Here is an 18,070-nt window from a genome sequence, read left to right as displayed (position 1 = left end):
AAAAATACCACAGAGGGATCTGCAGCAGCTCCTGCAAATAACTCGGGCACGGAATTGCCACTCTGAGCTGCAGATTTTCATCCCGAGCCTGACTTGGAATTACCGCCAAGGAGGTTAATGATACAATTCTTAAAGCGGTATCGTCACCATAAAAATCAAATTTCAACAGCAACTGGTCTGAGTGTATTAAGTGATAAAGATGCTAAGCCTGCATTCAAAACTTTCAAAACTTTTTTTGCTGTTATGATTTGGAGTTATCACATATTTAAGGAACACTGGCCCTTTAGTAGTCATGCCAAATAATTGGATGCTGGGGGTTCTTTTTATCTATAATCTATAATCTATTCCTCCTCTTCCCTTTATTTCCCTGCCAGCTTCTTATCTGAAACCTAATCCCCTACTCACTTGTGTTTACAAGCAAGACTGAGGCGACTCAGCGATTGGAGGAGACAAGAAAAAAAAGTAAAGGGCAGAAATTACATCACGAGTTAGCCTTAAAGAGAGTCTGAAGCGAGAATAAATCTCGCTTCAGACCTCATAGTTAGCAGAGGCATGTGTGCCCCTGCTAAACCGCCGCTATCCCGCGGCTAAACGGGGGTCCCTTCACCCCCAAATCCCCTCCGTGCAGCGCTTCCGCATTGGGGCAGGGCTAACCACCGCAGCCCTGCCCCACGCGCGTCTGTCAGCCGCGTACCTCCGCCTCTCCCCCGCCCCTCTCAGTCCTCCTTCACTGAGAGAGGCGGGGAGAGGCGGCGATGCGCGTCTGATAGACGCGACTAGAGGCAGGGCTGCAGCAGTTAGCCCTGTCTCTAGAAAGAGAAAATATAAGACCAACTTTGCGACCAAGTCTTGCGGGGGTGGGTTTGGGGGTGAAGGGACCCCTGTTAAGCCGCGGGATAGCGGCGTTTTAGCAGGGGCACACATGCCCCTGCTAACTGAGCTCTGAAGCGAGATTTATTCTTGCTTCAAAGTCTCTTTAACTGTGGGCAAAAGACATGGCCCCCACCAGGAACAGAATTCTCGTAATTTACTATATAACATTCACTGAAATCAAAACGTGGACAGTATAATACATGTTATGTAAGTAGATCAAGTATTTATCTACTTCTATATGTGTTTTTTTCCCTGGCATAGTATGGCTGATCCTACTGCTTTAAAGAGAACCTGAGGTGTGTTTAAAGAATGTTATCTGCAAACAGAGGCTGGATCTGCCTATACAGCCCAGCCTCTGTTGCTATCCCAAACCCCACTAAGGTCCCACTGCACTCTGCAATCCCTCATAAATCACAGCCATGCTGTGAGGCTTTGTTTACATCTATAGTGTCAGTCTCAGCTGCTCCCCCGCCCCCTGCATAGCTCCGGTCCCTGCCCCCGTCCCTACACTCCAATCAGCAGGGAGGGAAGGGATGCAGGCAGGGACTGGAGTTCTGCAGGAGGCGGGGAGAGCAGCAGACTGACACTATAGAGATAAACACAGCCAGCTCTGACAAACTGTTAGCAGCGTGTGCGCATGTGTGATCCTGGGCTGCAGCGATGCCTTCTTTGGGACTCCCGAATTGTATATGTGAAGGGGGTGGACACCTGGCACTGCACAATCGGACCATAAGACAAGTCAGGACTGGGTCAGACTACAGAGTGACCCTCACTGATCAGAAATTGCAACTATAAAAAACTTTCCTAGCAGAAAATGACTACTGAGAGCAGGAAAGAGATAAAAGGGGTCAATAGTTCATAGATTTTAGTGCTCGCATACTTCAATGAATGTGTCACTGAGCAAAAACAATAAAACAGTAAAAAGTAGATTCAAATATAAAACAAAACAATGGAATATCTTAAACAGTCATTTTTAGGAGAAGGAGGATAGATACAATTGTTTATTTCATTGGTTTATAGTCACCTCGGGTCCTTTAAGCCTAGTACACACAATGCAATTTTCAGTCGGATCAATCCATTAATTCACGACCAGTCCGATCAGGTTGCGCTTGATTATGAGTAGTTAACAAAAAGTAAATCTTATTATCTATCTGCAGCAGCTTGTACGTCTGCACACAATGCCATTTTTTATCACATCGATTTTCTGATCAATTTTCATTCACTTCTATGGGAAATCGACCAGAAAAACGATCAAAAAATATTGGACCTGTCTGAAAATATCTAACCATCTATCTGCCAAAATATCTCATGGTGTATTCCCAGCATTAGATTCTGCTCGTTTCTAAGTTGGATGCAATTTACAACAAAGCTGCCATAATCTCGTAAAAATTAGCATCTCACTGATCTTCTGTAATTAGTATCACAATCCAAGGGGAAGTAACAATTCTTATTTCTTCAAGCAAATACCTAATACACAGAAAATGTTAATGCAAGTTTTACACAGATCTGCCCAGGATTCTTGGCTCATCCTGAATGCTCACAGAAATGGTGACCGAAGGTTTTCTAAGAGCCACATCCTGAGGATATCTGCCTGCTCTGCACTGCAAATTATCATCATAAATAATGAATGAGAGGAAGATGTTGTATAGCATGCACAGCTCCAGAGCATAAATGTAAATAGAACGCTCTGCTCCTTGTGGAAGCTACATCCATTTCCTGCATAACCCCAACTGCACCTATTGCAGTGCATGGTGTCAGCCTGACATGGGGCTATAATAAAAAAACATCATTGGGGGCTTTTATTTTTTTATGCACTTTTCTTGTCGGTCAGAGATCTAAAATGAATTCTATGCATTCTCACACCTTATACGTGCTCCCACATGGGAAAAAGAATGCAGTTGCAGTGCAGGAGATGCAAACATGCAGAAGTGCATGCAAACATATTCAACATGTGCAAGGCCTAAAGGATCACTAAAAGCAAACTAAAATCCCCCAGGGAGAGCGAGAAGTACAAAGCTAGCAACTGCATCTAAGAAACGGATATTAGACAAGACATTTAGAAGATATTCACAGGCTCTACCTGAATAGTGCGTGGGTACCTTAATGTGCCAGAGAACAGGAGGCTCACTTGGAACAGAACAGGGCCCAAAATATTAGGAACTAGCTGTATTTTTTCCCTCCTTATATAAGTTGCCTCCTAAAATCTGCCCAGGCTACTCCTAACCAATACACTGGCCATAAATGTGGCAAGCAATATTCTTATCAGTACTGAACACATCCCAAGACGCGGGTCCCTTTTAGGGCCCTTTTCCACTAGAGCGATTGTGATTGCTGAATCGCAAAATCGCAAATCGCTAGTGATTTTTAAATCGCTAGAGTTGTTACTTTATCATAGAAATCACGAGAAGTATTTTCCACTACAGTGATTCGATTTGGAAATCGCTAATCGCAAATCGCAATCGCTTGCTGGAGTGATTTTTACAATGATAATGCAATGCAAATGAAAATCACAAATCGCAATCGCATAACACAATTAATGAAAAATCGCAATCGCAATCGCTGGCGTTTGTGATTTGTGATTGCGATTGCTAGTGGAAAAGGGCCCTTATACCTGGCCTGAGAGCTTTTACCGAGACACAAGCTCCGAACACGAGACCTGTAATTAATGTGTCTAAAGCCAGCGTTTGAAACTCAATTTACAAAATGGATGGGATTAAAGGTGTAATCAGAATATCCCTGTTTATGTAATTACTGCAATGTCAGAGCAACCCAGGGAAGTTTCCATGCCTTTTTTGGATGGAGTGAATGGCGAAGGGAGTGCTATAACCCTGTCTGGCCTGCCTTGTTAATAGAATATCTTCTTTCCAGAAGGCCATTTTATTTGCCATACAGCCCTGAGATGAAAACCAATTAAAGCTGCATGGTTTATACACTTAAACCGGGCTTTTAGAAGCTGTTAAGGCACATTACCACTAAAATATGACTGAAATACTATGCTAGTGAAAACTCATACGTACATCCTAATTGTAGCCAGGCTTTTATGGATAAACATGCATCCCTGAAATAAACCTGCAGGCTTCTCAAGCTACCTAGAGGGGAAAACTGCTGTATATTAACAAATAGATGTCCTCAAAGCTGCTTCTATCAGACTGAGAATTCCCTTGGAACAAAACATAAATGCAGACTTAACCCCTCCAGCCCAATCTACTATAGTAAGGGCAAGGTTTGTGAATTTAAGAATGTAACCTAACTCACTAAAACCATGCAGATAAAAACAGTATTCTTTGTAACAGTGTAGCCATTGGTCTATTGGGCTGTTGTGACAATATGTACAATAAAAGGCCTTTGGTAGAAGGATAGCAGCATGTGATTCAATAAAACACTCAACTGTTTAACAGAGGCAGACACCAGCTGCAGACAGCCAATGGAATCAAGTCATTTTGTTTTCTAAAGGCCCATTCATACTTAATAATGGTCATCCAAGACGATCATTCTTGACGGGCCTTCCCTTTCCAGCCACTAAATCTATCCTACCTCTCTCCACGGTTTGCCATTGTGTTTTAATGCTGGGCATACATGGCTCGATTTCGCTGCTCGATTCTCCCGCCCGCTCGATTCCACAGGCAATTTTATCTTACGCTTGTTCTTTTTTTACCCATTCTCCTCAATGCGGATGAGAGCGCGGAAACGATCGGGCAGGAGATCGGACATGTCGGAAATTATCTATCGAGCCATCTAAATGGCTCAGAATAGAGTCGTGTATTCCCAGCAGTATCCCTTTTTTTCATATATCTACAACCACCACTACCCTGTAATATCCTCTTTATCTATCCTACCTCCACTGGGTATCCTATTCCCATCTACCTATCCTACCTCCACTGGGTATCCTATTCATCTATCCTACCTACCTATCTCCACTGGGTATCCTCTCCATCTATCCTACCTCTACTGGGTAATGTCACCTTATCGCTCAGATTACTCCAATTTAAACTGTGCATCCCTCCTGCTCAGCTAACCTAATACACAACTGGCTGCTTCCCCATGTACACTACACAGCTCCTTCTGTTTCACCAAACCCCTCACTGTGTGTTCACAAAAAGGATCACCGTAAATAGGTTTGCTTACCTCCATGCTGTTTGTACAGACAAATCTCCTCTAGTGTGTCCTTTCATTATACACTACAGATGTGCCCTACCTGTTTCTAGAGTGTCTACTTCCCCAACCTGCTACCCTGTCTCAACACCCTTCCCTGTGTGTTCCCAATGTTCCTTGCTCACATGCCCTGCCAGTCCCAATGTCTGATCTGGGCCCTACCCTAGTGGGCTCTATTTTAGTAGTAATTCTCTGGCATCATACAGGTATACTTTAAGATAATCAACATAGTGCTTGAAATACACCCAGCAGAGTGCACAGCCTACCCCTAATAATGCTGAGATAATGTTCTTACACTGATGTATTATTGGTAAGGCTTTAGATGTCTCATCTCCAACAGCCACACTAAAAAATTATATTCAGAAGCCTTTTAGGACCAAGGAGAATACTGAAGCAAAAGGTGGCTATTTCAAGGAAAACTCACAATCTGCAGATGCTTCAAAGATGCTGGTCCTCTAAGGGGAAGAAAAGCAATAGCATTGAAGTATCGGAGAAATGTAGTACTGCTGCCAGCCTCCCCCTCAGATACAAGAGTCACTCTGCTAACAGGCAAGCATTTTAAGTAAGCATTGTCATGAGATCTTATTCTACACTCTTGTCTGATCTCCCTGGAATATATGGCTGTAAAACGCACACTAAATGGACTAGAGCTAAAAAAGGAAATGCATTCATCCATTTTAGTAAATGTCTTATAAATACATGAGACTGGGTTAAGGGCTATTCAAGTTATGTTAAAGCTGATCTCTAGGCAAACCAGACACTATGACTAAAATAAAAGTACTGTATACCTAGAATATTTTATCTGCTCAAAGAAATTTAGGTTTGTCCAGCCAATCCTGTAATTAAGCTGACCTGAGTAAACCTCACTGCTGGACACCGCCTGTTCCCAGATCTCTTTTCTCCACAGCAATCCAGCAAATGCAGTCAGTTCAGTCCTTGTAGAATGAACAATAAAAAGCAGCAACACAGCGTAATCATTCTAGTCTTGTCTCCTGTAAGAAGCTAATGGTGTAAAATGTGCATCACATAGTTATCAATGTCCCTCCCAATCTTAGTACTGCAATGCACACATTGCTGGGCTGCAGCAGCGGTCAACACCACTTCATAATGCTAAAAGCTTGGCCTGTGCTACCCGCCATTTCACTACCTGCCAGTCGCTAGACTGGCAATCACTACCTGCCTATTACTAGAATTTAGCGATGGTTACCTGCCAGTCTCAAGAAACTTAATTGCTTACAGCTTAGCATCTCTGCTTGCTGATATTATCTGCACACATTTTCTAGTTGTTGGTGATATCGGACTAATTAGCTATATCTCCACATCAAAGTTTGCCTTTCACACTTGCTTTTTAATATATGTATTTCCACCCCCCCCCCCCCCCCACCACCACCACACACACACACACACACACACACAAATCTTTATGAGTATATGTATTTTCCATAGGAACATATGTGTGACAATATGGCATGAGAAGCAGTAATTCTTGCTTGTGGCCCAGAAACATATGAAGCACAATGCATGCATAAAGCATTTACTGGTACAGTGCTTATAGCACATAATCTAGATCTCTGTACTTTTGTTATAACCAAATAGCTCCATCCACAATCTGGCCACACATGTATTGGTGCAGTGTGTACCACCGCACATATACCACTTGTTTGGTGCTCTGGGTCTTCTTGGACTCTTGCAAAGCCCCTGACGTTACATACAGTATTGAGTTAGCACGATTCAATCCTGCTTAAAAATACAAGGGTATGGCTGATCATTCTACTGTACATAATTCTGTAACAGATTAAAAAGATTATCTTTCAGCTTAAATGTTTACAGCCCTTCATAAAAAGTTTACACAGTAATGCCACAGAATAAAAGTCAACAGCTTGTATCAGCTTGTTACACTGTGCCCTGACTGTGTCAACACACTGCAACCGTCACATTTGGAAAGGGAGAAAATATAAAGGACAATCAGTAGATCAGGACTTTATTCACTGCTAATCCACACTACAAGTGATTCACAGCGCTGGAGCAAAATGATAGGAAAAAGTAAACCCCATTGTTTTTAATGAGGCTAGTTCACATTTCAAGTTTGGCGCTCTGGTCCTCCAGGAGAAAAACGGAATATAAATGTTCTGTGTTTGTCTTTCGCAGTGGAACCGCTAAAAAAAGGCCATCATTGACTAGTGCTTTTACTGAAATCAGCTGGGCAACAAGCACTATCTGACTGCAATGTGATCCAATGGAATTAAAGCATTTGGATCCGCACGTATAAGCTAACCGCGGTTTCTCCCAAGGGGGAAAAAAAAAAATCTTAAAAGCTTTTTCAAGCCTCTTTTCAAGCGCTAAAAATTAAAGGTCATCACAGTAGTTGCACATTTTATATTAATTTACATTTCTGCAGGTTATAAAAGTGCTTTATCTTGAAGAGACGTTGGAAGCCTTCTGTACACAGGCTGGATTCTCAGGCCATAGGACAAGAGCGCAAGACGAGGATGTGCACAGCAAGGTCCGCGCAGGCAGTCGGCGAAAGCGAAACTGAGCCGCGGCGAAGGACAGGAGAATTGTTGAGTACCGGGACAGGAGAATTGTTGAGTACCGGCACAGGAACAGGCCGACTGCAGAGGGCCGGTAGAAGCCCAGGTAAGTAAAACTGGCCTTTTTCATGTGACAGTTTCCTTTTAGGAGTCAGAAAGCATTCTATGGCATAATCCACTCTGTTGTCATATTTTTTCATAGAGTAACATTTTGTGGTCCTTAGACAAAGTGAGGGAAAAATCTCTACCATTTGGACATGGGATCCATGGATCTTTATGGGTTTTGTATGAAAACTGGCGGTACAAGGACATGACTGGATGAGAGCAATAAAATCTTGTCATGGATTCTTACTCACCCAACTAATAGATCAATACATTGCAAAGTGAAAAATTAAAAACAGGTGAGTGATCAAGAAATGATTGATATCGCCATGTTTGATTTACAATGAGCCTGCACATAATCTTTACTACTGGCAGACAAAGAACAAAAAAACAAAAAAACTAGACAGCGCCAACTGCCATTATTCATAACCACACCCACTAACATTGTGATAGGCACAGATGGAGATACTGGTTGCTTGGCAGTTAACAGATGTCATTTCCCAAAATGCAACAAGACTGACAGGAAACTGTCAGGACCTAGGTCATGACATCACACTGTGGGAGGGGTTTCACCACATAAGCCGCCATATAGACCCCACTGATGATGTATTTGAGAAAAGGTAGAGATTTCTCATGGGAAAGGAGGTATCAGCTACTGATTGGGATGAAGTTCAATCCTTGGTTACAGTTCCTTTAAGATATTTTGGACAAATGTAGCAGCCTGTACAAACATGGCAAAATACCATAAACTGGTTCATATTTAATGACCGCTAATCTTATACATACATACATACACACTATGCAGAGGGTTGTCTGGTGATCAATTTCACTTAAAAAATTGCCTTTGAGAACAAATTTTCACATTTTAGGGCTCGTTTACACTACAAGAGCTTTTCTAAGCGCTTTGTGATTTGAAAAGCTCTTGCTTATGTTATCCTATGTGTCTGTTCTCACTGGAGCGATGCGATTTTTGTAAATATCCCCCATAGCATTGCATTAGCAAGAACGCTTTCTCAAATCTCTAACGTTTAAAAAGCTCTTGTAGTGTGAATCAGCCCTTACATAGCTCTGTGAAAAGGCACAGCCATATCAATTCTACGTACTGTGCATGCTGCAGGACTACAGCTGGCAAAGGGTATCATTTAATTCATTGCACATTAGCCACTACATTATCTATTTATATCTAAGCTATGGGGACCACTCAGCTGTCCAATACAAACACATTCTGAGTGGAAAATAGAATCCCCTTCCCCCACAGATCCCGCATCCTACTCAGAGATTTTATGTGGCATGCCAAGATATAATTCATGAAGTAATATTGACCACACAGCTAGACAGAAACTGTACGTTGGTTGAAGGCATATTGATTAATACACTATTACAAGCTGTAAAAGCTCATGGAATGTGTCAAGTGTGCAAGCAATGTATATTATGTATAGCAGGCAGATAAGAGACAGTAATACAGAAGGAAGCCTTAAAGAGAAACAACTTTCAATTACGTTGTTGCACCAATCCGCAAGAACCAGCCATATAACTTTTATGCACTGTGGCAGAGATTATCCTCCTAGAACACCCTAAAGCTGGGCATACATTTTCATCATTGATCCCACTAGAGGTTTTCTTTTAAACGTTATGGTGGGCATAGACGGGTCGACCGGCGGCTCGATTAGCCGCCGGATCGTCCCCAGCCGCGTCCCCGCCGGCGGTCCTTATCAGCCGCTCGATTCCCTGCCATTGTCCACCGCCGGGAATAGAGCGGGCGGGGGTCGAGCGGCATGATCGGGCCAGCTGAATATTATCAGCTGGCCGGTTCAGCTGGTCGATACACGGTACAGAAACGTACCGTGTATCCCCAGCATAAGATCGGTTTTAAAGTTGTACATCCAGAACAAACATTTTACTTCTCAAAATGACCGTTCACAACAGAGAGGCAGAGCAGGGTCAGTCCGTTAACCAGTGCTGTTGGCTTTAATGACTCGGTGAAAAAAAAAAAAAAAAAAAAAAGAATTCCTAAAACCAAAAGTATGCACGCAATCCTGTTTGTGAGGGGAGCAGGGAAGCATGCCCACAGCTTTGGTTTGCAACAGAGTTTGTTACACCTTTAAGTGCATCACATCTGGGGTCCGATTTTGGCTCGGTCTCTTGCCTTTCATATTTAAGGAACTAAGCAGCATTGCCATATGAATCCTCCCACAGATCTACAGGTAAGGACGCAAAGGCACTCTGGTACAAACACCCTACGCTTATTTGTACAGGCTGTGTTGAAGAAGTTCACTTTTAGCGCTCAAAATAGAGATCAGTGGGTGTAAAATGTATGGCAGAATCTACCACCATCCTGGATTTCTCTAAACAGATTACGATACATCCATTGCAATTTTATTGAGCCATGCAGCGAAGAGTGCAGGTGACACAATTTAGCTTGGAAAGAAGCAAAAGCATCTGGCTTTTTATATACGCTGAATAATTTACAACAGCAAATTTTATATTTTTCATTATAATTAGGTCTACAGACAAGAAGCCGAAGAAGTAAATCATCTTCCCGGTAACAGATTAAATAAGCGCCTAATTGCGAAATGCTTAATTTTAAAAAGGACAACACAGTGAAGGCACCGGCTTTCCTTAGGTCATATTTTTGTGTTCCGAGTGGATTGTCAGAGCCCTCTAGCAAACTGAAAGGTGCATGGAACAACTAATTAACATTAACTCAATGACTCACCAGCCCTGGAGTGAAAAGGTAAACCCAGGCCAGGCCACAAAAGGAGGGGGAGAGGGAGGAGGGGAGGGGAACATGCTAGCATATAATTACAATTGTCTATGGCTTTTATTGGCATTTCAAAACAGCAGACGCTTTATATTCATGTATGAGGAAAGATTAGAGATACACATTTGCCCTAAAACTGATTCAAACTGATGTATTCAGCTTCAATCAAAGCATTTTATTGAGCAGCAATAGCTGATGCATCACTTTCAACAGCCACAAGGAAGGCAGGGGGAAAAATGGTGTAATACTAGTCTGTATTACTGTGAAGGCAGATCAAATAACATTTCATGCGCTGCCTGCCAAGCACCCCGTTGGCCAAAATACAGTGAGAACTCGTGTGCTCGAGGCTAAAGAGCACATTTCAGCAGCAGTGCTATGACAGAGAGAGGATATTAAAAACTGGGGACTGAGGATTGTGATAACTGCGAGATAGCCTGGTTAATATTTTCCTTTCACCACAAGCATTTCCCTACTGAGGCACTAATTGTTGAGTACAGTTATTTCCTTTCAGGGTTGGGCACCAAGCAACATTCAGCTCCAAACCTTTGTCAGGGCCCTTTTCCACCAGCGAATCGAAAAGTCGCAAACCGCTAGAGATTTTACAATCGCTACGGTTTGCTTTTTAACATAGGAATCGCGGTAGGTCATTTCCACTACCGCAATTCGTTTTTTTGCAGTGCATAGCAAAATCGCGGCCGCAAATGTCAGGAAATCGCCGGTAATTACGATTCAGCAATCGCTAGCGTTCAGCGTGAACGCTAGCGACTGCTAGTGGAAAAGGGCCCTAAGGTACATTTATTTAACTCCATAAATCCAAGACTGGGCTTCTACAAAACAATCATTAGGAATTGTTTAGGGTGACAGTCTCTATACAGCCATCCCATTCGCATGTTTTTTCTGGAAGTGGTGTTAGATTATGTGGCTGATTTCTATAGTGTCTCCTGCTCCTCTTTTCCTGCCTATAGGATAGATGGCCCCTGCTGCTCAGCAGAGATCCAAGCAAGTATCTGTACACTTATCACTGGCATACTGACCACAACTTTCAAGCAACAAATATTTGTAGTCTGTCTGTGGCTTAAAGTGGACCTGAACTTCCTCTCTGCTCTTAAAGGTACACAACAGCATAATAATATCTTTAAAGAAAAACTTTTTTTGTTACAGCTGATACAAATCCTGAAATAAATCTGCTACTTCCTGCTTTCATGGAAGCAGACATATTGTTAGCATCATGTGTTTACCAACTAGCTTATCTGCCATTGTAGTCAGCTGACACAGGTGAAAGATCAAATTACAACTTGTGATCACAGATGAGGTGACATTAAACAGGCTAAACTCACTAAAGGTAGCCATACACTGGTCGATTTGTCATCAGATCGACCAACAGATAGATTCCCTCTCTGATCAAATCTGATCAGAGAGGGATCGCATGGCTGCCTTTACTGCAAACAGATTGTGAATCGATTTCAGCATGAAACCGATCACAGTCTGTGAAGCTGCTGCCGCCGGCGCGACTCCCTGCTGTCTTCGGGTCCGGCTGGCTTCATTGAACTTCCTGCCGGGGGAAGTTTAAACAGTAGAGTGTGCTGTACTGTTTAAACTTCCTGCCGGGACAGGAAGTTCAGTGAAGCCAAGCCAGCCAGACCCGAAGCCCAGCGCGGAGAAGAAGACAGCGGAGACCGGGGGAGTCGCGCCGGCTGCAGCAGGCAATGTATTGCCGCTAGCGTCGGTAATCGGGCATTTGAAAGCCGCTATCGACGCACTCCCGACCCACTGACGATCGAGCAAAATCTTCCACACGGACGGATCGACGGGAACGATTGATTTTAGACGGAAATCGATCGTTTTGTCAGCGTTTGCGCAACGATTTCACAGCAGATTCGATCACAGTGATCGAATCTGCTGTATATCAGCGGGTAAAATCGTTAGGTGTATGGGCCCCTTAAATACATACAGGGTATATTTCTCTCTGTTTAACTTCTGTCCTGTGCAAGAGTTCAGGTCCACTTTAACCCGCAATGATCTGAGGGCAATGTGCATTCTGCAGATACCACTGATTAGTTTCTATCAGGGTAAGGACAGAAACCTACTAGGAGCGATTTTCTGAGCGCTTTGCAATTTGAAAACTCTTGCTAATGTAATGCTATGGGTGTGATCCCACTTGAGCGATTTGATTTTATAAAAATCCCCCATAGACTTGCATTAGCAAGAGCTTTTTCAAATCGCTAGCGATTAGATATCGCTCCTACTAGGTTTCTGGCCTAGCCATGTTTGGTAAAGCAGGCCGTATGCTGGGAATACACAAGTTTTTTTTGGCAACTTTACTTTCTGATCGATTTCCAATAATTTCTATGAGATCGGACCTGTCGGAAATTATCGAGCCATCTATCTGCCGAAAAAAATCATGGTGTAGTCCCAGCATTAGCCTGTCGGGCAAAACTACATTTTACCACGAGAGTAGCTACCTGTGTGACTTGTTTACTGGACAAGGAATCATGGACACAGTCCATTGCCAAATGAGCAGGCACATGACCCAGCACACTCCAAAGGTAAAAGAGGTGGCACTGGGGACTGGAAATGAGGTCTCAGTAAAGACATCACACATGGAAACCTTCATCTGAGCCCCTGGCACTTTCTAAATGAAGGCCACCATGTCATTTCAGCTGTCCAGCCTCATATTGATAGAAGAGGCATAACCGTTACAGCCGTAGGCCTTTCACAGAATATATTGAGCAATAATGGGGCGTGTGTTTTTATCAATGAGATGCAGTGGGAGCATGATTATGTCAGAGCGATAAGGGTTCTTAGGATGCTGTAGGGGGATAATGTGCTTCTATTATATTCTGCTCCTTTTCAGAAAAGGGATGAGGCTAAACAGAGTTTACCTCTCTACACTCCACTGCCTTGCAATACTCAGATGTGCAGCCCACAAGACTGGGCGAGGCAAGAAAGGAATCTCCTGTTGCAAACATGCACTCAGGGCAACAGACAAGCATTCTGGGGTCTGAAAAAAAAGTACTTATGCATGATTTCTGCAAATATGGTGGCAGCAGAGTAGGTGTCCCAGACAGAGTATCTAGCCTTGTTTTGCTACTACTCCTGCTGACTTTTTAAGGACAGCATTGCAGCTCAGCAGATTGTTATAAATCGGAGCTGCAATGCTGGTCACAAAGCGATGTCCGTAGATAAACAGGGCGGGAGAGGTTAGGTGGTCTGTGCTTAGATTGAGGCACTGATTTTCTTACTTTATGTGTGGAGGATGATGGATAAGCGCAATAGTGTGGACAACATCAGTCTTCTCCACAGGAAATGAATTTACCGGATCCAACTAGGGAGCGAGTGGTTAGAGATTATTTTGTCTCAGCTATAAGGACCTATAGCAACATTATTCATCTAATTTTAACACAAGTTATTTCTTTCTATCCTTTGTGTAATCAGTGTATAGGTCTTAAACCTTAATTTACATGTAAATGTCTTTCCCATCTCAGCTACAAGTCTGGCCTGCTACACTGCTTCCTAGTTGTCTACAGCTTGCCCTCACCAATACATGATCACACGTTTCTACACTGTGTGGTGCATGCAGTTTCCAAAAAATGAACGCTGTGCAAGTACCTAGGTTTACTATCGCTGCCCTCTGCTGTGGTCCCACCAAGGGCATCTGCGAAGGATTGTCTGATCACAGGAGAGGCGGCCACTGACATCAGAAGGCACCTGTACATACACTGGTTTTTCACCTGAAACTATCACAAATGATTGTTTCAGGAATGAAAAAAAATCTAAGCTATGTATGTAGCTTGCCACTGCAACCAGTTGTTGGCAGCTAGGCTTGCTTATTGTGAATGGAGCAGATAAATTCCCAACAGTGCCCTCTAACGGAAAGAAGGTGCATGTGGCAACAGCTCCACTCAGGGAACGTGGGGAATCTTGGTATCGTCTTCGAACAGCAGGTTTTATTCAGTCTACTTGAAAAAACTTAAAATGTGTTGATAGCAAAGTTATCCTTCAGGCAGTAGGTAAAGCATACTGAGTTCACTAAGCGCTGTTCTCAGTACCAGAACAATCACAGGAAACAGAGTTCTAAGGAATTTAGACAGTAACTTTTATAGGGTTAGGATAAATAATATACTAACAAGGGAGCGCAGTGCACAGAGAATCTGGAAACACTCTACATAGATCAGTCGGTTTGGAGAGCGGATAAGGTTTCAATCATTACAGCCTCAAATTCTGCTAAACACTTACAAAAGAAAAAAAATGGGAAAAAAAGTCATACAGCTAAAGCGGTGATTTATGAGACAATCCAAGAGGCTTTAACAATTTATGACTGTCAACTGCCATCAGCCCTGGACAGGCTTCTCTACTCTGCTGTGCAGTTAGGAAGGATGTGATAAATATGGACAGGCGGTTTCCAAGCTGCACTCTGGATTTCAAATCCACCACTAGCCCCCCCAAAGCCTAGAAAACACATGAGCTTGAAAAGCCAAGCAGACATTACACTGTGCTGTGAATGAGTGAAGCCACATGTGTTCCAGAGGCTAGAAAGCAGAAAAGAAATGAGAAGTGTAGCTGGTTTTCTCAGCAAATAGAAAGTGGTCAGGCCAGTCTGTCACTGCTGCTGAAAACATGGTTTGAGTAAACATTAGACCAACACCAAATACTGCTCCAATTAAACATGAAAGGCATTCCAAGATACACTCCTGCACTTCAGCCATGAGAAGAGGGTAAGAGAGGACAGCACAGGCACACACAAAACTCAAGTCCAAACCTCAGCGTTCACAAGGGCTGGCAGGCAGGCATTCCAAAAACATTTCTGGCTGCAGCCCATTGTTAAAAGCTGCCCTGAGTGCAAGCTTACAGTAGATGAACAAATGGATTAAGCAATCAGAGCCTTGGCCACACAGTATGGACAGCAAACAGCCTTTAACCCTGAAATATGTTTTGAAAGAATACCCAACAAATAAAGTCATGCATTACCTAAGCAAACTTCCCCCAAGCAATTATCGCCAAACTAAAATATCAGGGGAAATAAAAAAAAAAAAAAAAAAAAAAAAAAAAAAAGTACAAGTGATCCTTAAAGAGGCAGTTTTTCTTAATGGGTAAATTATTCATGCTGCCCCATAGTCTCACTCCTACAGCTGCAATCTCTAAAAGCAAATGAACAATTAGCCCCCAAACATGATATTGTACATTTTATAAGTAGTTACAAGAAACAGGACAACAAAAACTGGGACAGCAAGGCCTTAGCTGGTGCCAAGACAACCACAGAACACAACCGTAGCTACCAAATGGTACAAGGTGTCTGAAAAACATTCAGTCTACATTTGACCAGATGCAGCAACAGTGGTGTCTGTGGGTTCCACTTACAAGCAGCCAGTTATGTCAGCTTTGTCATTGAAAAAAAAATAATTTAATAAGCCTGGAAAGGCTATTGCAACTGCTCCCCTCTGGTAAGCTGGTATCAGAGTAGGCTGTGCTCAACACTCCTTCCATTTAGGCAATAGGAATGCTTGAGCAGAACATTTCTGTTTGTATTGTAGCTAGAGAACAAGAATGTCTAACCTGACTCTGGTGTAGTCAGACCATAACATGTACAACATACATCTGTAAATTAGTGGGGGGAAAAATCAGGTCCTCTAAATGGGTAAATTCTTCACAAATACTTCAGTACTACATACTAGCAGGTTCAATTACCCCCAGTTATTACCTGGGAATTCCATGGGCCTGATACCCCTTTAAGAGTTATAGTTTTGCTCAGTGTTGTGGAGTCTCACTCCTCTTGTAGCATTCTCTGTAAAGCAAAATAAACAAAATCCCAACAGTGAGACAATGCTGTAATCTCCAAGACAGATGTGAGGAGCTGGGAAAAGGTGGAGACATCACAGACACAAGAAGAGTGATCCCATCCAGAGGTTTGTTATCTCACGTCTGGGTGGACAACCAGTGCTGCACAAATAAAACCCGCAGAAGAACTATCAGGTCATGAACTGCTTGCTAGCTACTTTCCTCACCAGCCACCTAGCAAGTGGAGATTAAAGTGGGGGCAGCAGCCTGCTGGTGTTTTAGTACCAGCCCCCCTTTCTCCCACAGCACAAACCAGGGGGAGGAGGGGGGAAGGAGGGGGATCTCACCACTTGCCTGCGAAACGAGCCGCGTCCAGTCTGCGAAGTGAAGCGGAGTCCCGGGGCTGCGGCCACGGCCTGGCTGCTCCCCATGGAGTGCAAGTACAGAGATCCAAAAGGAAAACAGATCCAAAACGGGGAGATGCGATCAGGGAGGACCGACAGATCTGACCGGGCTGCCGGGAGGGCTGTGATCGGTACAGAGCACAGATCACGCCAACCGGGGTACTGGTAACAAAGAGGGAGCCTCTGGGCCGCAGCAGGAGGTATCCCGGTCCTGGATAGCAGCGCTGCCCTTCCGCCTCTTGTCCCCACATGCACGCCGCTCCAGCTCCCTCCTCCTCCTCCTGTTCAGCTGTTCAACAGACACTTCCACATGCCTGATCCAGACTCTGTACAGCAGACAGCAGCAGCCGGAGGGAGGGGACAGAGATCAGCCCCCTTCCAGCCCTCCTCCTCTGCTAACCAACAACAGGAAGACCCGGACTGGATCATCACCCCTCCCCTGTGTGATGAATGGCAGCTACACCATGGCATGTGTCGTTGTGGGGACCCTGTTATGAAGGTGATGGACGGCTCCCGTCTTGGGGTGATGCCAGGAATTTTAATCACATACACTTCAGACATGCAGATTAGGAAAAGGAAGGCAATCCACGACGGTGCTCATGAGAAAGAAGATTTCCAACATAATACTCAAGGTGCCCACATACATTACCTGCAGATTCAATTATGATGATGATGTGGCAGAGATCAATGCCACCACATGGTCCCCCAATTGTCATCTCAATCGAATTTCAGGCAAAATCGATCAAAAAGATCAATGCAGCATCATAAAAAAGCTCTTGCTCAAAAATGCTCAATCAGGTGTGTAGTGACTACCAACATACCCCTCCCCCCATGTCTAGGACCACAGGTCCATGGTGAGTGTTGCAGTGTAGTTTTGGTTTACCTGTCTTTCTCCTGTGTTTAATGGCTTATGCCTGTTGGGGCACCTGTACCTAATGACACATAAGGTCATGCACCAGGTCACAGGGGTTCAGGTGTCCTGGTGAAAATGTAGATAAGATGGGACATGGGAGGAGGTACGCCAGGGTGAGCCAAAACTACATTGCAAAACTCACCAGTGTCTTCAAGGAATCACAATACATAGGAGAGACCTGGGGGCCCAGCAGGTGGAGGCAGCTGCACAGATTTCATGCTGAAATCTATTGGAAATTGTAAGAATATGTATGGCAGCCATGGATCCATCTATGATTAGATATTGATCAGATATAGATTGGTTGGATCTGATGATTGAATCTGCTGACACATCTGCCAATGTATGGGCACCTCAAGTCGGCAGATGGCAGATCTGCCATTGAAAAGCGCTGCATCAAGAACTGCAGAGTACAGAGAAGAGCACAATTATCAAGGCCGCTTAGCATCCTCCTGCACTGCATGTTTATGGGGGGGGGGGGGGGGGGGAAGAGAGAGGCACTACCTGGCAGACTGAATAGTAGTAGTGCTCCTTGATCTCCTGTTTGGAAAAATATGCTCCC

The 18,070-nt window shown here is 43.7% G+C and overlaps 1 protein-coding gene across 5 annotated transcripts in view; it reads right to left on the bottom strand.

The window, feature by feature from the left end:
- The window catches only part of RERE (arginine-glutamic acid dipeptide repeats), a 534,579-nt gene that overhangs the window by 338,605 nt on the left and 177,904 nt on the right, over window positions 1–18,070 (bottom strand). Inside the window, exon 1 of one of the 5 annotated variants that reach the window (XM_068240705.1) lies at window positions 16,549–16,964. The exons of 3 other annotated variants lie outside the window; for them this stretch is intronic. The gene's annotated coding sequence lies outside the window, so the exon portion shown is untranslated. Of the gene's footprint in view, window positions 1–16,117; window positions 16,237–16,548; window positions 16,965–18,070 lie in introns of those variants that run through there. One more of the 5 variants, XM_068240706.1, reaches the window with a different exon arrangement.

The sequence above is a fragment of the Hyperolius riggenbachi genome, chromosome 6 (genome assembly GCF_040937935.1).
Source record: "Hyperolius riggenbachi isolate aHypRig1 chromosome 6, aHypRig1.pri, whole genome shotgun sequence".
NCBI classification, from domain to species: Eukaryota; Metazoa; Chordata; class Amphibia; order Anura; family Hyperoliidae; genus Hyperolius; species Hyperolius riggenbachi.
The sequence above is the reverse complement of the archived record's forward strand: the minus strand, read 5'-3'. Positions and strand labels throughout refer to the sequence as shown.